Raw genomic sequence first — 20,364 nt, 5'->3', positions numbered from 1 at the left:
CACACAGACACCCACACGCACACACATGACCACACACACAAGCAAACGCAGACACACACATACACACACGCGCAGACACACAGACACCCACACGGACACACATGACCACCCACACACAACCAAACGCAGATACACACACCCACGCACACACACAAACACTCACCCACAAAATTATTTATGTGTTCAACAACAGATCTACTCCAAACTCCTGTCCCTCACACCCCACCCCCCAGGCTACATTAGTCAGGCTTAAGTGACTCAAGCAATGTGGACAATTGCAATCATTAACTCTTCATAGTCCCACGTGCAATAATCATTTTGGAGAGTGCATCAGCAACAAGACCCATTGGGACTGCTGGCATGCTGCTACCCAAAGGACAATGCACATTAATGCCAAACATCAAGAAAATTCGAACCACGCTAGTGCAACTGCAGTCAGGTGATTGGAAGCCAATAAGATAACATTTATCCCAGCGTACCTCAGTAAGTATGAGTTGTATAATAGTCATCTGTACTTAGCCCTGGCATGGATTACGTTTACTCTTTGTTGATAGTTGTTACAGTTCATATATTGACACCGAGAAGTGCAATTGGTTCGCACAGTTTTGGTTGCTCCAATATTTAGTACTAATTTAATGCTCGCTATTAGAGAACCAACTGTTTTTGTAACTGGTGCCCTTAAGCCATCTGTAACAGAAGTGGCCACTTGATTGGACTTTATTTAAAAACTAGCAGCCCGCCCCAGCGTTGCCTGGGGCAGAAAGGGGCTGGGGGCAGTACATCCGCTCCCGCCCGACCCCCTCCCGCACCGACTCCCTACCGCCCGACTCACTCCTGCCCCCCTCCCGCCCCGACTCACTCCCGCCCCCTCCCGCCCCGACTCACTCGCGCCCCCCTCCTGCCCCGACTCACTCGCGCCCCCCCTCCCACCCCGACTCACTCGCGCTCCGACATTTTCCTTTACTGCTGCCTCCTTCTTGCCTCCCCCTGCATCACACAGTCTCGCACTGAACTTTCCCTTTCCTTACCTGTGCCGCCGCTCCTCAATGCACAGCCGCTCGTCACTGCACCGCCGCTCCTCCTTTGTCGTCATCAAGCACGTCGCGTCGCGGTCATCACGCACGTCGCGTCGCGGCCAGCGCTAGGTCCCGGCCGGCGCTACTTTCAGGGGACTACTTTGTTTCCAAACTTAATTTTTTTAATTTACTTTTTTTTTTATTTATATAGCCTATGTCCATCTACACACCCTGACATTTTCATAGATGTATCGGGTGTGTAGATTGGCGCTGTGGTTCCCGAGTTTACCTGGCCAAAAGGTGCAAGTTCTCTCTTTATAATAGTAGTATAGATGAAATGAACATGGGAAAACCCCACAACCAAAATAAGGAAACCTCTAATAAAGCCATAATAAAAAGAGAAATGGCCTCCTTCTACAGACTTATATACATGAAGATTCAATTTGACTGCCATGGAGCCTTTAATAGAGATAGGAGAATGATATAAAAAATTGAAACATTGCAAACAAGCGCTCTCTATAACTAAACCACAAGAGGCAGCGATGGACTTGTTTGCATTGTGATTGTATGATTGAATGGAGGAGTTTGTTGCTGTTAGAGAACAGACTGTTTTAGTACCTGATGACTGGAAGCCATCGTATTGGTGCATGACCATTACCTAAACCACCCATAGATGCACTCCAGTTAGTATACAGGGGCGATATGCCAGTGATAACAGGTACATTTCTTTTGAAATCTAAATCATTTTGCCCCAATGTGTCTGTTGTGAGCAGTAAGGGGTGGTGTTAGAAATAGGATTTTTGGCTAGCTGAGACTTGTGCTAAAGCTTGGCAGAAACCACCGCTCTAGTCAGCATAAGGGAGTTACACTTCCAAAATAACCCCTGCTCACCCCCTTGGTAGCCAGGCGCGAGCAGTCAGGCTTATCTTAGAGGCAGTGTGTAAAGCATTTGCACATAACCAACAGTAATACAGTGTACGCACTACAAAAGGACACCACACCAGTTTAGAAAAATATAACATTTTTATATACTTAAGACAAGACCAAATACGATAGAAATCCCCAAAACTATACTTCAAAATATTCACTTATCAAAATATGCTTTTAAAAATAGTTCCTTAATGTCAATAGCTCTGTCCGGGACTATCACGGCGTTGTGCACAACAAATCCAAAAACAGTTCTGGCTGACCGCGGGGTCGCAGGCCAACTACGATGTCGGGAAGACCCCCAAACAGTACCTTTCAGAGATGTAGGGCGATAGGGCCCTTGAAGTCACGTAGAAGGTCGAGCTCCTTTTTGAGGGGATCCAGAGCGCCGGCACCAACAGGCGTCGGGTGCTGCGGTGTGAAGCGCAACGGTGCGGCGTGCGGTGCCCCCAGGTCGTGGTGCGAGCAGCTGCTTGGTGGCGGCGCCAGATGGCATCGTCAGTGAGACCAGGGTCGCAGTGCAAGATGGAGGCGGTGCTCGTCACGGTGCTAGCAGGCCATGGTGCAAGCAGCGGCGTTATCGTTGCTGAAGCGCTGTCGTCGGCTGATGAGGCAATGCTGCGGTGTGGGATGAGGGCGGTGCGTTGTGTATCTCATGAGCTGTGCCCCCGAACAAGGCTGCAGGCACCGGCGTCAAAATTCGGCGGGAGGTGGCGGCGTCAGGAAGGCCACGTCGTTGTCGTGTAGCGAGGCGGTGCAGAGTGCGGTGCCCACAGGTCTCGGTGCGAGCAGCGGCTCAGCGGCGGCGTCAACAGGCGTTGTTGGTGAGACCAGGGTCGAGGTGCGGCATTGCGGTGGTGCCCTCTGTGGTGCCAAAGCTTCGGCGTGAAGCAAGGCGGTGCAGAGTGTGGTGCCCACAGGTCACAGTGCGAGCAGCGGCTTGTTGGCAGCGTCAAAAGGCGTCATCGGTGAGACCAGGGTCACGGTGCGGCGTTGTGGCGGTGCCCTCTGCGTTGCCTTCAGGACACGGGTTCGGTAGGGTTGTCGTAGATGTCGTCAAGGCGCATTCTTCTTGTTGCAGCACAAAATACACAGTCCCCAGTGCTGCGGGTCGAAGAACCTGAAGTCTTTGCTGTTCCTGAGAATTTGTGAACAGGGGGCAAGCACTACCTCAAGCCCTTAGAGAGTCTCACCACTTTGGTTGCAGAAAGGCCAGTCCAGGCCTTCCACTGCCCAAGACAGAAGCAGCCACTGCAGGTCAGCCCAGCAAATGTAATGCAATGATGTCTTGTAAAGTGCATGAATCACCCCACGTGGGGTATCTCCGTGCTGTAGCCCTCTGGGGAACCCGTCCTGGCTTTCCCTGTGAGATGGTCCTTACTGGGTACATCCAAGGTGAAACCAGGCATCCCCGGCGTATGTGGGGGGGCGTTGTGGAGATGAGGCAAGCTAATGCCCAGAGTTGCAGATTGTGATCCCCGGTTAGAGTAGGCACCGAGGAGAGAATTATCGAGTCCGCTGACCCTGGTCCACGACCCTGCCGCGTCGGGAATTGAACCCTGGTCCCGGGCCGTCCTCTGCTTCCGGGTCTGCCGCCTCTAACCAGTGAGCCACACCACTCCACTGCACCCAGCAAAGCAGTGGTTCCTTTCGCAGCTTTTCCGGTGCTTCTTCGTGGCAATCTTCTTGTTCCAGATGAGTTCTAAAGTTCAGGGGTCTGGGACTCAGCATTTGTAGCCCAAAATCCTTTGATCTTTCAGGCAGAGGGTATCTGTGTCCGACCCGAACCGGTTGGACCGTCTCTGGCGTGAATACCTGGCAGAAGGTGGAGACAGCTTTTTCAGAGGCAGATCAGGCCTTTGAGGTACAAGGAGATTTCCTCCCTCTTCCCCCATCGTAACCCAGGTCTGTTAAGCCCTTTCCTGACCTAACTAGACTATCAGGAGCCATCCCGCTCCCCAGCCATCTGTCGTCCCAAAAACCAGACAGGCAATTCACATTCCAGCAGAGGCACACGGGATGACTGAGCAAAATAATACCCACTTTCTAAAAGTGGCCTTTATGAACTCAGAATGAAAAGTGCACCCTTGCTAAAGGCTGCGTCTTTAGACGTTGAGTTCAGGCATACCAAACTTCATGCATTTATACCTTGTTCGGGCTACGTACGTGGGTGGCACAATCCGTGCTGCAGACCCACGAGCAGCGGTGGACTCACAAGTAAGTGTGGGCAGAAAATTCGTTCCGCTCGCGGAATTTGTGGATTTTCCGTGATTTCGCGATCCGCAAATCTCGCGAAATCGCAGAAAATCCGCGAATTCACGAGCGGGACGAATTTTCATGGAAGCACTTACAGAGTTACAGCAGCAGGTGCACAAATTGAAGTTAATTTCTTTGTAATCCTTTACAAAAGGTGCTTCCTGAGCGGCGCCTCGTTGCCTACTTGCAACTGTTCTCTGACCCTGCTCTGACCCTCGAAGCAGGGTCAGAGAATAGTTAGAAGTAGACAGCGAGGCTCCTGTCACAAAAATTAAACCGCAACAGGAAGCACTTACAGATACAAATAATTAAAGCAGGTGCCCGAGTTGAAGCTCAAATTCAGTAACTCCTTAATCAGCTCAAAAAAAAGGTGCGCTTTGTCGAGGCTGGGCAGGTGTGCGTTCTCCCCATATCTACTATCGAAAATTAGCTATGATGCTTGATGTAGGTTTTAACATCCTTGACTTTCACGGGCCCAATCCCCGTGACCAGGATCTTCTTTCTCGTCATCTGCTGCTCTGATAAGTGTCTGACCTTTTATACACACACAAGAGGTATGTGAACTCGCATAGAAGCCCCCCCCCCATTTGGCCCCACCACTCACACTAGCGGTGTGCACCGTCTTCCCGCCCTTTACACACTATGATGGACAGCTCACTCGAGGGACCCCGGCGCCCTTCGGCGCGATGGCAAAGTTAATCAGCCCAAAAAAAATGTGCTTTGTTGAGGCTGGGCAGGTGTGCGTTCTCCCCATATCTACAGTCGAAAATTAGCTATGATGCTTGATGGAGGCCTTTGCATCCTTGACTTTCCCGGGCGCAATCCCCGTGACCAGGAGCTTCTTTCTTGTCATCTGCTGCTCTGATCGGTGTCTGACCTTTTATACATGCACAAGAGGCATGTGAACTCGCATAAAAGCCCCCCCCCGTTTGGCCCCGCCACTCACACTAGCGGTGTGCACCGTCTTCCCGCCCTTTACACACTACGATGGACAGCTCACTCGAGGGACCCCGGCGCCCTTCGGCGGGATGGCAAAGTTAATCAGCCCAAAAAAATGTGCGCTTTGTCGAGGCTGGGCAGGTGTGCGTTCTCCCCATATCTACCGCCGAAAATTAGCTATGATGCTAGATGGAGGCCTTTGCATCCTTGACTTTCACGGGCGCAATCCCCGTGACGAGGAGCTTCTTTCTCGTCATCTGCTGCTCTGATCAGTATCTGACCTTTTATACACACACAAGAGGCATGTGAACTCGCATAGAATCCCCCCCTATTTGGCCCCGCCACTCACACTAGCGGTGTGCACCGTCTTCCCGCCCTTTACACACTATGATGGACAGCTCACTCGAGGGACCCCAGCCAGCGCGATGGCAAAGTTACACACACATGGTCACTGGAGGCAACTCTTCTGTCCCTTTATGCAGCTGTAGTGTAGGAAAAGCACTATACATTTACCCAACGAGGTAGCACTTATTGATTAGCCAGTAGAAAGTACTCCAGTTATGTATGGTGCAAATCGCAAAAAATTCCGCAATTTCCCGGGGAAATCCACGAGGTCGCAGATTTTTTTGTGATTTCGCGCGAATTCGCAAAATTCACCCATGCTTACTCACAAGCCCCGGTACTCGCAGTGCCCATTACTGGGGGCTGACAAGTGAGTCGCACATCCAATCATGACACAATTTACCACAGGAGCACCAGCGCCTTACCACTGATCAGCAGTGCGAAAAGCGCGCAGAAACGTTATACCAGCAAAAACAGATTTAAAACGGGAGGGCAGAAAGCAAAAACTTGGGGGAAATACGCCAAAAGGTGTCAGGTCTAACACACATCCCCTCCAGCTGAAAGTAGGGGGAACTATCCACACTCCTGGTAGTTTTCCTCACTAAGGTGGAAGAACCAGGACCGGCCATCTGCGTTGGTGTGTTCTGTCCCAGGACGGTGTTCCACCATGAAGTCCATTCCCTTTAGGGAGATGGACTACCTCAACTGTTTTGAATTCTCCCCCCTCATCGGCATTAACCACCTGAGGGGCCTGTGGTTGGTCTGAACCCGGAAGTTAGTCCCAAACAGGTAGGACCTCAGCTTCTTCAGCGCCCAGACAACTGCGAAAGCTTCCCTTTCTATGGCACTCCACTTTTGCTCCCTGGGGAGTAGTCTCCTGCTAAGGAAGACTCGTCGGTCTGCACAAAAAATTCCATGGCAAAGTCGGGGGCCTTGAGCATGGGGGACGTGCACATGGTGGCCTTCGGGTATCAAACGCCTTCTGGCAGGGTTCTGTCCAGATCACCTTTTTCAGCTGCTTCTTAGAAGTCAGCTCAGTTAAGGGGGCCACGATGGTGCCATATCCCTTAACAAAGGTCTGGGTCTTTGGGGACTCCAAAGCCAGAATGGAGTCAATCTTGAGCTGTAGGGGTGCGACCTGGCCGCTCCCTACCTGGTGCCCCAAGTACACCACCGACCCCTGGCCGATTTGGCACTTACTGGCCTTAATCGTGAGCCCTGCCGTCTTCAGCGCCCTCAACACTTCCCCAAGGTGTTGCTGGTGTTCGTCCCAACTGGAACTGAACACCGCAATGTCGTTCAGGTATGCAGTGCTGAATTCCTCCATCCCAGCCAACACCCGGTTGACCAACCTCTGAAACGTGGCAGGGGCATTCTTCAAGCCGAAGGGCATCACAAGGAACTGGTAATGCCCATCCGGGGTCAAGAATGTGGATCTTTCTTTTGCCCCCTCAGTTATGGCGATCTGCCAGTACCCTGACGTTAAATCGAACGTACTCAGGAATCTGGCCGCTCCCAACCGGTTAATGAGCTCATCGGCTCGGGGGATGGAGTGTGCGTCAGTCCGTGTGATGGCATTGAGCGCCCAATAGTCTACACAGAACCGCAGTTCTGGGGCGGCACCGGGCGCCAAGGCCTTCAGGACCAAGACCACGGGGCTGGCCCAGGGGTTTCTGGAAGGCTCAACCACCCCCAACGCCAACATCTTCGAAACCTCTTCTTTGATGCTGCCTTGAACCGGTCAGCCAACTGGTAAATCTTGTGTTTCACCGGGGGGCTGTCACCGGTATCCACATCGTGGGTACACTAGTGAGTAACACCGGGGGTCAAGGAGAACAGGGGGGGAAACTGCTCCAACAACTGGCGACACTCGCTCTGTTGCTCCGCAGTCAGGGTCGGGGAGAAGGTCACACCGTCCACCGATCCATCCCCCTCTTGTGTGGACAGGAGGTCCGGGAGAGGTTTTCTCTCTGCTCCCCCCCCGTCGTCTGTCACCAAGAGCATGCTCACTTCGGACCTGTATGTATGTATGTGTGTTCTTATATAGCGCTCGATTTTTACCCTTGGGCATCTCGGCGCTTACCTTGGGAACCCATCCTGGTTTTTTCCCTGTGAGTTCACCCGTGCTGGGCATCCCCAAGGTGAAAGCCAGGCATCCCGCCGCGGGGGGCCGTTGTGGAGATTAAGCAAGCTTGTTGCCCAGAGCTGCACAGTGTGAACTCGTGCTTAGAGTGGGCACCGAAGCGAGAATTATCGAGTCCGTGGACAATTGGGTTCAGGACCCTGCCGCGTCGGGAATCGAACCCTGGTCCCGGGTCTGACCTCAGCTTCAGGGTATGCCTCCTCTAACCAGTGAGCCACACTTCTTCACTCGAAGTGAGGTTTGAGGCTGTTCACGTGGAGGACCCGCAACGGGTTCTGAAGAGCCTGCAAATCCATCAGGTAGGTGACCTCACTTTTGCGCTCCACCACCTCGAAGGGCCCCGTCCACCTGTCCTGCAAGGCACAAGGTTCCACAGGGGCCATAACCCACACTTTCTGAAAGGTTGAAACTCTACCAGAGTGGCATTCTGATCATGCCACTTCCTAATTTCTTCCTGGCTGGCCTCTAGGTTCTCCTGAGCGAGTTTCCTGAAGCAGCCCGTTTGGTTGCGGAAGGCCAGCACGTAGCTGAACACATCCTGGGGTGTCTTCTTTGGAGCGGCCTCCCAGCCCTCCTTCACCAAGCTGAGTGGTCCTCGAACTGGGTGACTGTACAAAAGCTCGAAGGGGCTGAACCCAAGAGACTTCTGGGGTACCTCCCGGTTACCAAAGAGCAGGCATGTTAAGAGGACATCCCACTTACGCCTCATGGGTTCTGTGAGACACTTGATCATGCCCTTTAAGGTCCAGTTGAACCTTCCCCAGACCGTTACCTTGGGAGTGGTGAACTTGTACGTAACATCACACTCCTTCCACAGGGATGCCATATACCTCTCTGGGGAACCCCACGCGGGAAAAGATCCCCATTAATGCCCGGCCCACCACTGGTGCTCTCGTTGTCCTGAGAGGGATTGCCTCTGGGTACCGGGTGGCATGGTCCCCTAAGACCAGGATGTACCTTTTGCCCATGGATGTCTTGGGATCCATTGGCCCCATAATGTCCATCCCTACCCTTTCAAAGGGTGTCCCCACCACAGGGAGAGGCGCTTTGACCTTCTTCCCACTCTTGCCACTCGCCTGGCAAGTTTGGCCGACAATGCACATCCGACTGCCTTCGCATTTGAGCCCAGAAAAAGTGTGTGACAGCGCTAGTGACACCACGGCAGATGTCGGGAGTGCACGAACACCTTCGTAACGATGATCCTTTTCTCTACGCCAAGATGCAAGGTGACATCCTATTGGGCCTCTCCTTGTGTGCAATGATGTGTCATCTGCCTTTGCATACTCGATGTTCAGTTCCAAATCTGTGACCTACTTGAGCACAGCCTAGGCCGAGAGCAGTGCAGGCCAGAGGCAGCGGTCAGCACGGGCCATTCACTGAATGACGCCGGCATTTGTTGGTGGCCCCACCGGCCTGTGTAGTTCAGGTACAGTGGCACCACGTGTTTGGTCACCTCCGTGACTGTGACCCGGCTTTCGTCTGGACTGAGCCGCATCTTCCTCTTACTCCTCTCCGTGCGACCACGGGTGTGGACTCAGCCATTCGTGATTCGCGACTAGGTGCTATATGTGAGACCTACTGGTCCACAGGGTAGTCCTGGTCCCTCATCCACGTGTCGCTGGCTAGCGTTGGACAGGGTTTGTGGCAGCACAGCTCGCCGGATGGCGTTGGACAGGGTTTGTGGCAGCATGTGTCGCAAGATGCGCAAATGGCACTATGCCTGATGGATCGGAGGGGGTCTGGTGCTGTGGCCGCTGTCACGGATTGGGGTCACTGTCATTCAGGAGCCAGGACACAGTCTCACATATGGGACCCACTTGTCCGCAGAGGTCACCGGTAGACTATGTAAACAAGAAAGAAGTAATATGGGCCAGCGTCAGGGGGACAGTGGTGGTCTGAAAGGCCGGCCGGGTCGCGGACCTCGGGCTTGGAGCTTACACTGGCACGTGATGGGCCCTCCATGACACACGCCGGTGTTGGATGCTGATTAGTGTGACCTGGCTGAGTAGGGTCGGCCCTGACGGGTTTGTGGTCCAGCGGGCTGGGGTATGGCAGGCGCACAAGTTCTCAGGCAACTCCGCTAAGGAAGACAGTGTCGGCCTCGTGGGGGGGGGGGGGGTGGAAGTCGCTGCCCAGGCAGGGACGTAGGGCTTTCCAGAAGAGGACAACCCCTAGGGCTATGTGTTTTTTATTCACACCTGTACGCTGGCTTGGTGTACGCCGGCCCATCGCACTCTGCTCATGCTTATGGGGGGAGCGTAACAGGCAACATTTCCGCGAGGACCCCCACTGACTGGGATGACATGGTTGTGTCCACTGTCCACTACACTCCATTCACCAGAGGTGTATGTTGCCATGGATATGGGTGTGTTCTGCAAACTGCGGTCTGCTCAGCATTCGCCGCCACTTTTGGCATAGTGTACTTTCCCATTCATGGGTCTAATGCATCCTTCACACATGCCTGGTTGCCTCCTCTCCCCACATTCATCTGTTGTGTGGCTGAGGTGCCATGCCTTTGATTGGTCATGTTCACGGCTTGCCCTGGTTACCATTGTGAGTTGTTCTATCGTGTCTGGTGGGTGGGCATGTTGTTGTGCATCTTGGTTGTAGACTTGTGGCATGTGCATTGCCAGAGTTGTTTATTGCATGGGTGTGGAGTTGTGGGCTGTGTATTTGGAGGTGAGATTGGTGTAGGTCCCACTGTGTTCTGTTGTTGCCTGTACATTCATGTGTGATGTGTGCTTCCTGTTGCACTGATTGTGTGCCTTGTCACCAGGGGGCACAGTTGGGACATGTATGCAGTGGTTTGCCCCCAACATGTGCATGTATCCGGCTATGGCGTATGGTCCTTGCTTGGTCTCCAGCGGTTTCTGTGCATTGTGTTGGCTGTACGGGTACTGGGGTGACAGGGTGATGGTGATATATAGGACAGGTGTGGGGGTCTTGGATGTGGCTGGCTGTGAGACTCTGCCGACTCTGGCGGTGTTGGTTAGGGTGTGCCAGGGGCCAACAGGTGCTGCACAGCCAGCTGCTTGGTGTGAGGTGGGTTGTTGGTTGTCCGCTGTGTTGGTGCAGTCGACCTTTTGGGCGATGACGGCCTGGATGCGTAGGATGGTTATTCCTTTCAGCCTGTAGTGGACAGTGACATTGTCAGATGTTTTGCCTGTGAGGCAGGTGTGTTTCCTGGGAGGCCGCTGTCTTTGGCTGCACTGCCTTTGTGGCGGTCCGGGCGTGGGGGGTTAGGGGGGTGCCGGGTGGGTTTTGTGGCCCTCTTGGGTGTCCGTGCTGCATGTTCAGTTGTTCCATGGCAGCTGTTGCCCTTCCGATGACGCCCTGGGCTGGACTCCCTATTGTGGTGCAGGCTGCCATCCCTCTTACACCAGGTGAGAGCAGGTGTAAAATTCCTGCTGCTAACACAGCCTATTGCGTGTTTTGTGTTCTTATTGCCGATCTGTCTGGTCGTTGTGAATGTTAAGGTGTGGTGTTGTCGCGGGTTTTGACACAGGAACGCCTACTCTGTATCTCATTAGTGATATTTGCGGGGGTCCTCTGTGGCGATGTTTTTTGCCGCCGGTATTGCGGGAACGCTGGTGCTGTGAGCTGTTAGCACCTGCTTGTGAATGGTGGGGTACATTTATCATGACGTTGGCTGCGCAAAAGTGCTGTTAATTCAGTGATAGCTCCTTTTGAATATGCCCCATAATGTGATACCCAACCGGTGACTGAATTCCACCATTCGTAACCAGGAAAAGGGTGTTCAAATCCAGGCTTCACCTCCTGGCCAAATTGTGTGATCCGATGCAAATCACTTTACTTTACTGTGCCTCAATTTAATTGAACGTCAAAGCTGAGATCACCTTGAAAAATTCATTCCAAATTTCACTTCACTTATGCAAGATTTATTTGAAAATAATGTTACTCTAGCTACAAGAGCAACATTGGCCGTATATTGAGGGGACATAACAAACTGACATCATTTGATTTACTCATAGCCATTCTGGGAATCTTACGTGGGAAAAAGTAGATGTTTAAAAACAATAACTATTAACTAATGCAAACCCAGTAATATAATCTAATGTACTCTACTGAAACAGAAGCGTTCACGATATTATCTATTTTTAATTTGAAAGTGAAAGATACTTTATCATATTTTAACTTGCTATTTTCTGTATCAGTCACATGGGGAGCTGGGCTCGTTCTTTGGCCAGTAGAGATAAGCCAGACCCTCCCAGCGCAGCTGTGGCTCGGCTCTCTTTGCAAATATCCTGGCGCTCACCTCTACTTTCGCCTTCATGTGTATAGTGGCTGGACTTCAAAAACATTCTAGCCCTTTTGGAATCATTAACAAAATCTTATATTTTAATAAAATGGCTCTGTGGGACACAAAGCAGGAACATGTTTGACCTTTCCAGTGCTCAGTAGCTCTAAACATTGTAATAAGCATCAGTTCTATTTGTTTTAGGTTTACAGTGTATACCAAGGAAACAAAAAGCATTATACATGGATTTCCTTTACGCAGTATTGCATTATTGAGAGCGGTCTCTATTCAGCACTGCACAATGTTTGTCAGGTATTACTTGAGTTAAATGCTTCTGAGTTTGATGTTCTACATTAATATACCCATACCGACTACAATTTCAAAGATGGCACATAATAATACCAAAATCTATGCGAATTTGAGTTTCTTTCTGGGATTATCAGTCGCCAAAAGAGGGCGATGTTGCTCCACTTATTCTCATGTAAACTTTTTTCATTTCACTTTTTTTGAGCGAGCGTATTTGTTAAGAACATAGCTAGGAATGTCACATATGTCAGACGGGATGGCTCAGGAAGCCATTCGCCATCATCACAGTCCACGTTTCTATGTTGAATGCCGACCTTTTCCAGCAGATTGAAATAAACACATAAAATCCAATAGCAAACAAATTTGAAAGTGGGTCTCTTAACAGTTATTGAACTGGCCCTAATACATGTTCTTGGTGCCATCGCATTTTACAACCGTATTATGAAAACAGGTTTATGGATGGTATAATGTTTGACCATAATGTTTGTCCATCTTTGTTATGGAACATTTTTGGGTGGAGGTGGCTTGTTGTGTTGGTTTGTGTTTTTTGTGCTGCATTATTATATTATCTTTCTGTTGTGTTGTACTATCACTGTTATGTTGCATTCTTATTTTACTGTTTTTTCGTGCAGTTCTATGTTTTTGTTGCATTTTTCTACTTTCTTTGTCGTACATAATTTCGTTGTGCTTTATTACTATATTTTGGGAAGATGCAAACAGAAACCTCCTAAACCCAAGATCGATCGATCTATCTATCTATCTATCTATCTATCTATCTATCTATCTATCTATCTATCTATCTATCTATCTATCTATCTATCTATCTATCTATCTATCTATCTATCTATCTATCTATCTATCTATCTATCTATCTATCTATCTATCTATCTATCTGTCTGTCTGTCTGTCTGTCTGTCTGTCTGTCTGTCTGTCTATCTATCTATCTATCTATCTATCGTAATCACATTTTATTTTATACACATGAACATTTTATATCAACAGGTAATATTTATGTGCTCTATTTTAGACATAAAAACGTTAAGACCATATCCTAATCCACAATTGGTAACTCATTAGTGCTATTATTTCATCAAATGCCCCGTTTAACATACATAGGGGGATATTCTCAAGAACGTGTGATCATTATTGCAAAATTAGCTTAATGCAACTTTGCATATAGCAGTCTATCGAGGGAAAATTACGCCGTGTTAACTAAATATTCACAACACAACAGTGGTTTTAACGCATCAAATGACTGCGTTAAAACCAATGCCAATTTCGATACAAAAATCAGCCAAAACCAGCAACAGGCCTGCAATTCACACATGTCAGGAAGGAAATTTCACCATAAAAGTAGAAAGAAAACAGACAAACAAATGCCAAACACAGCGAATCACAATGGATGTTGCCGGAGCAAGAACTGAGGACAACCAGAACCCCACAAGCCCCCTGGAGGACCAGCCAGGGACCTCGGGGTCAGGGAAGGCCAAGGAGAAGAAGAGTAGGAAGAAGCAGTTCAGTCAGCAGGAAAACAGGATCCTGATAACAGACGTGGTAGAACACCATCAACAACTGTTCGTCACCTCCACTTTGTCATTGGCAACCAAAAATGGACTATGGCAGTCCATCCTGGACAAGGTGAATGCAGTGGGAGTGCTGAAGAGGACAATGGAAGAGGTCAAGAGGCGCTGGAATGAATTTAAGCACAAAACCAAGTTGAAATACGCCAACAACCGGAAGGCAGCAATGCAGACTTGAGTTGGGAGTCCAGCGCCACAGGAGGAGCTGGACGAGATAGAGGAAATGGTGTCCACAGTCATCAGTGGGGATGTGGTTGCAGGAGTTGGGGGACTGGACACTGCTCAACATGACCGGACACAACAGCACCAGGGTGAGTAATGACCAGGGACTGGGGGACGGGGGGAGATGGGCACAATGGCACACATGTACAATTGAGCTAAGCACATTGCAGACAAACCATGCCCCAGACCCCCAACTCCAACCAAGAGACCAATGTACCCAAGTATGCAACATCTCAGCACAGCATTAGCACAGAAGTCAAAGGCACACCGCATGAAAGGGATAAGGGGCAGCAAAATCAGAGCTGCAGGGGTGACTCCCCGGTAATGCAGCACACACACATAACATGCAGAGCACATCAACACTGACAACAATGTGGTACAAACTGCAACCCGTCCACAACAGAACACAGGACACAACTGGTGCCGCTTGTGTGTAGACACTGGCCGATCACATTTGGCATTGCAGGGAAATGTGAGTTGACAATGTACAAGTACAAACACACATCCGTTATGTTGTCGAAATGTCCACTAACCCCCATCAAATAGGCAGCTCCTCCCAAACAGCCACAATGTACACAGTCATGCAGTCTGTATAAAAACATGTACAATGCGATAACATACTTGTGAACACAATGTTAAACTGCATCACCCCTTCACATTGCAGAGGGAGAATCAACACCTCCTGCAGAGCAAACCTTACACCTCTTCACTGATGATGAAGAGGACCACCACACCTTCTACTTCGATGCCCTCCTACAGCTCGTGCAGAGCCTCTAAAGCCCACCTCCAAGAGCAGGGCAGCTCAGCTGCTACGAAGAGACCCCACCCCCTGCACAGACCACACATTTGGCAGCACCCACCACCTTGGCTGCCTTACAGGACCCCACGAAGAACACATGGCCTTCCAACACCGTGTGTTGGGGTGCCAGGAGAATCTGGCTGAACAGGTGTAGGTGGGCTTTGACCGCATGGCAACCCAACTAGATGCCATATGTGGGTGTCTAAATCCCATCAGGTACCACTCACAGTCCCTAATGGACACCCACAGCCCGCCCCATGCTCTCCAATGGACCATGACTGACATCGCTGGAGCCCTGACTCAGATAATAGAACAACTGTTCAGTCAGAGTGGCTCTAGCAATGTCACAGGGAAGTTGGGAAACATGCGGAAGTTAATGGAGACCATGGAGCAGGCACATTCGGAAAGAGCGGCTGCCATGGCTGCACGCCAGCGAGTGGTACCTGGGTTCCTCAATGACCTCAAGACCATCCTCATGGCATTGCTGCCAAAAGGCCTGTTGCAGATGCATGCTGCTGCTACCACTACATCCACCTCTCCGGCCCCTGAAGTGTCAGTGCCACACAGTGCTGGAGAAAGGCCAGCACCACCCACACGTGAGGCACATGAAACAACAGAGTACCAAGATGTTAATGATTCTCCCTTAGTGGTTAGAAGGACACAGTAGCATTCATCTCCGCCATATGGCCTGTTTCTGCTTGGTTCTGCCCTCTGCACCATCACCTTCCACTGTTCCCCGATGCACTCTGCGACACTCACCTTGAACTTCGACATGGACTGCCATATTCTGTTTGATCGCCGAATGACACAGCAATCAGACTGCGGACTGAACTCTTCCTCTTCCTTTGGACTTGTTATTCCCTAAAGGACTCTGGCTGGCCCTCCACGGGCCAACATTGTAATGTGGGGTTTGCATGGCCCTGTAATGCTCCAGATGCAAACCTCCACTGAATGTGCATTAAACATTCCTAATCACACAGATGTGTCATTTCTATGGTCTTTCAAGTGTGGCAGTATGGATGATTATAGGCTCAGTGAATTCCTCAAACGACCATGTGGCTCATGTTGTTGAACTTGGTTCACAGGGTGACACATTGCCGAATGCGGTCCGGGTGGCACAGACACAACAACAGGAACACACGCATTAGTTACTTCCTTGTCCAGCCCAGTACGGAACCACGCCCAGAGCCCCGGGGTCATTGTTCACACTCTTACGCTGGACTGGCATACACCAGGCCAGCCCACTCCGCTTACGCTCACAGGATGGGGGACAACGCTACATGTCCAAGGTCTTCCCTGTAGTGATCTGCTGGTCACAGGTCTAGCTGTCAGCATGCCACAGCCACTCCCTCACGGCTGGTGTACATCCACACCACACCCATCCAGCACACGCGTCACAGGACATGTGACCCTGCCAATAAAAAGGGCCGGGCGCACGTGCTTAACACCATTTCCACTCTCAATCTGCGTGTATTTGTGTGGTGTTCATGTAGGCATGATGGCCTAGGGCCCTACAACATTGGCCCAGAGGTGACAGGCTGTGATCCGCACCATGATACTCAATCATACAGGGTTCATGACTTGCAGGGCACAGACTTGGTGGCACAGGACACACTGCGGCCGGCACAGGCTCACAGCCACGGTATGGTGACTTTTGGTGCACTGAGGTAGGGGCACCTGAATTGCTGAGCAAGTGTGCAGCCTGCGATGATCCCCTGTCCTGGCGGTCCGGACTGCTCTTGATTTGTGTGCCCTGCTGGACCACGGTGTTGGCCACAGCCAGCGGGCAACGCGGGCCTACCGCTATGTAGTGTCGACTCCCAGATCACAGAGTTAGTGGCACCTCAACCTCAAGGGCTGAGCGGGTGTGCAGCCTGCGATGATGCTGGGTGCACTGGTAAGTCCTCTGCCATGGCCAAATCAAGACCCAGAATCAAATGTAAGACCTGGTGGCCCGCGGAGCGAGGCTGCATGATGTGAAGGGTGCCATGTCCGCGGGCCTCGGTCTGGGGCCTGCACCGGCACGTGATGGGCCCTCATTGTGACACACAAGTTGCGGAAGGTGAGCAGTGAGGCCTTGGTGTGCAGGGGTGGGAATGCACCGCTGGGCGGTGGGAGGGGCTGGGGAGCAGCTGCCTGGGTGTTCAGGGGCAGGCATGCACTGCTAGGCAGTGGGAGGGGCTGGAAAGCAGCTCCCTGGGTGCGCAGGGGCGGACAATGGATGATGTCCTGTGCAATTGTATGTACTTTGCCATTCTTGTATCTGGACTTTGTTTCAGATGAGGGACTTGGTGAACTGCATTACATACCGGCACTTGGTTGGAGACATACCGGTGGCAGCAAGTGAGGAGTGAGGCCTAGATGTGTAGTGTCGGCACTCTCTCTCCCTGTCCCTCTCTTCTTTTCTCTGTGATTCCCTCTCCCTCTTTTTCTGTCTTCCTCGCTCCCTCTCTTTCCGTCTTCCTTTCTCTCTCCCTCTCTTTCCGTCTTCCTCTCTCTTTCCCTCTCTTTCCGTCTTCCTCTCTCTCTCCCTCTGTTTTCATCTTCCTGTTTCTCCCTATCTTTCTGTCTTCCTCTCTCTCTCTCTTTCCGTCTTCCTTCCTCTCTCCCTCTCTTTTTCTCTCTCTCTGTATCTCTCTCTCGCCTTCACTCTCTCTCTGTCCGTTGATGGCCGCATGACACACCTTCTCATCTACATTTTTGTCTTGCAGGCTGTGTCCTACAGATTGTCCCGAGGAGAGCCGCCAAGAGTCTTCATTGATGTTCTTTTGAGTTATTTTGAATAGGTGAATGTGTGATGCTCCTTTTTGTAATGACACATGCATGTTACATGTGATTGTGCAACATCATTCTGATTTTTTATACATGATTTCATGGAGTTGATGTGACATGTCTTTGCCTGGAGGGGAAGGGTGCCTGGGGGGGTCCTGTGGGTGGTGTCGGTGGGTGTTGTGGTCCTTTTGGGGCTCCCAGCTGCATGATCAGTGGCTCCATGGCATATGTTGCCCTTCAGGTGTGGCTCTGGGCTGGGCTCTCTATTGTGGTGCAGGCTGTCGTCCGACTTTACACCAGGTCAGAGCTGGTATTGATTTCCTGCTGCTAACATGCCTTATCACCTGTTTTGTGATCTTATCGCCGATCTGGCTGGTCGTTGAGAATGTTGCGAAGTTGTGTTGTCGCAGCTTTTGGCACAGGAACGCCTACTCTGCATCTCATTAGCGATAGTTGCAGTTGGTCATCTGTGGCAATGTTTTTTGCAACTGCTATCGCAGGTAAACTGGTGATATGGGTTGTTAGCACCAGCTTGTGAATGGGGCGATGAATTTATCGCCACTTTGGCTGCGATAAAGTACTGATAACTTGGCGATAGTTCCTTGAGAATATGCCCCATAGTTGTTTCCTGATACCATAAATCATTACATTTTATCACTAATGAAAACCACACTATAACTTTTAGTTTTTATAGTAATAATGAAAGAAACCATGTAGTTGGGCACAAACAGTTTTTTTCCTGAACACAGCCCATAGTGCTGTGTTTTGTTGTTTACTTTAGAGATGTCTCACAACTGTTCTTTGTTTTTTCAAGGGCTTGGGCAAGTTGTTTTTACTGAATGGCATATTTTGGTTATACCTCCTACCTCAATAATTAAAAGAGAGGAGTATTGTGCAAAATATATTGATATTTCAATGCCCGTATGGTCTAGGTCTCGTTTTGTAATTATACTTTAGAGATGAAACAAATGCTGCTGTTTTTCGCGAGATCACAAGGAGTTCATTTTTTTCAAGGTTCTGTGATAAACAATCGTTCCCACTATGTAAGGTGCTACAGTAGTGTTTTTGTAGCTCATGAATTGGTGAAGACACCAATCAGCCCTAAACTGTGGCCCAGACTTATCTAACATTAGAACTGTCAATTTTCTCTTTATGCCATACATTCTGCAAAAATGTGCACCGTGCAGAAATAGGACTATTTTCTCCACATTTTATGCATTTCTCACAAATTTAAAAACAGACAGTATTGGCAACTTCGAGAAAAAAAATCATTTAAAAAAAGAACAATTGGCCATCTTTCTTCACCCATCCCCATAAGAAGGGGCACCAGGCAATGCTGTCCACTCTCTCCCCTGCTCTTTGCCCTAGCAGTAGAACCCCTTGCCATTGCAATAGGCCATCCAGATGCCATCATTGGCATCCCATTTGAAGGCCTAGAACACAAAGTAGCCTTATTCGCAGATGATCTCCTTCCATCATTAACTGCTCCCACCACCTCTTTACCTGCGCTGGCTTCTCTCCTCTGTTCCATTAAAAGGGTCTCAGGCTTTAAAACCAATATGGCAAAATCCCAAACCCAAAATCTAACCCTCCCTGCTCCCGAGGTACTTCTACTCCAAATCCTCATCCCACTACACTGGGCCACCGATTCGATCTGTTACCTGGACCTAAACCTGACCCACCCCCTGTCCTCTTGGTCCCAGGCTAATTGGCCGTCCTGCAGGACCTACGCCGTTGGAACAAGCTCCTGATATACTGGCTTGGCCGCCTTAATGAGGTCAAAATGTACATCTTACCAAAAGTACTCTACCTCTTCCAAACCTTTCCCACACCTATCCCCCAAGGCAGATATCCAATGGCTTCAACAGGATGTAGCCTACTTTATCTGGGTAAAGGGGCAACGAAGATTTTCCAACAAAATAATCCTGCTTCCCAGAGACCACGGGGGCCTTGCCTGACCCAACCTCTTGGAATACTACTGGGCCTCCCACTTCTGCTATATATCTGAATGGGTTCCCCGCGAAAGCGAACAACACTTGTTCTAAATGGACCGCGCCGTCGCCTGTAGACCTCTTTGGGACCTGACTTGGCTTCACAAAACTGCCCAGCCCCATAGCGCATATATAGCCACCCCCCACGAAAACAGTCCTCGACATCTGGCATAAAATAACACTCTCTAGGAGCCTAATGTCATTTCCCTCCCCCAATATCCCAGTGGCTCGTAACCCCACCTTTACTCCAGCCTTACAACCACACTCATTTTCATCATAGGAGAAGGAGGGTGAATACTGCACGTTCCAGGATCTATTTGAGGGAGACACTATTAAAACTTTTGAGCAAATGTAAGAAGGCCTTTTGCCTTGCGGATTTCTCAAGGCCCATCAAAGTCGCCCTTTTTTGCGCCTTTGATGGGACCAGGGGTCTAATATCCCACACATACCAGGTACTGCAGCACTCCCCCTCATTGGCACCCACACATACCAGAGACACTGGACTATAGATTTGGGGGAGGAGATACCACCAGAAAGCTGGACACAATTCTGGCACGACATCCCCAAAACCTACCAGAGCAATCACAGCGCAAATCTTCCTACAAGCTTATGACGCGCTGGTACTACACCCCTGCGCGCCTCCAGAAAATGCTGGTGATGCCAGTCAGCGGTGGGGGATTTCAATCACACTTGGTGGTCTTACATAAGGCTGACTACGTTTTCGAAGTCCCGAGCCATATTAAAGACACTGTGGGATTTCCAATTCCGAACTCCCCCTCAGTGACTTTCCTGGGCATCCGACGTTAACAGCTT

The 20,364-nt window shown here is 50.3% G+C and overlaps 1 protein-coding gene across 1 annotated transcript in view; it reads right to left on the bottom strand.

The window, feature by feature from the left end:
- Positions 1–20,364, bottom strand: part of HECW1 (HECT, C2 and WW domain containing E3 ubiquitin protein ligase 1) — a 974,913-nt gene that overhangs the window by 302,186 nt on the left and 652,363 nt on the right. The gene's annotated exons all lie outside the window — the stretch shown is intronic.

This window comes from Lissotriton vulgaris, chromosome 4_1 (assembly GCF_964263255.1).
Source record: "Lissotriton vulgaris chromosome 4_1, aLisVul1.2, whole genome shotgun sequence".
Classification (NCBI taxonomy): domain Eukaryota; kingdom Metazoa; phylum Chordata; class Amphibia; order Caudata; family Salamandridae; genus Lissotriton; species Lissotriton vulgaris.
This window is presented reverse-complemented; position numbering and strand designations above follow the sequence as displayed.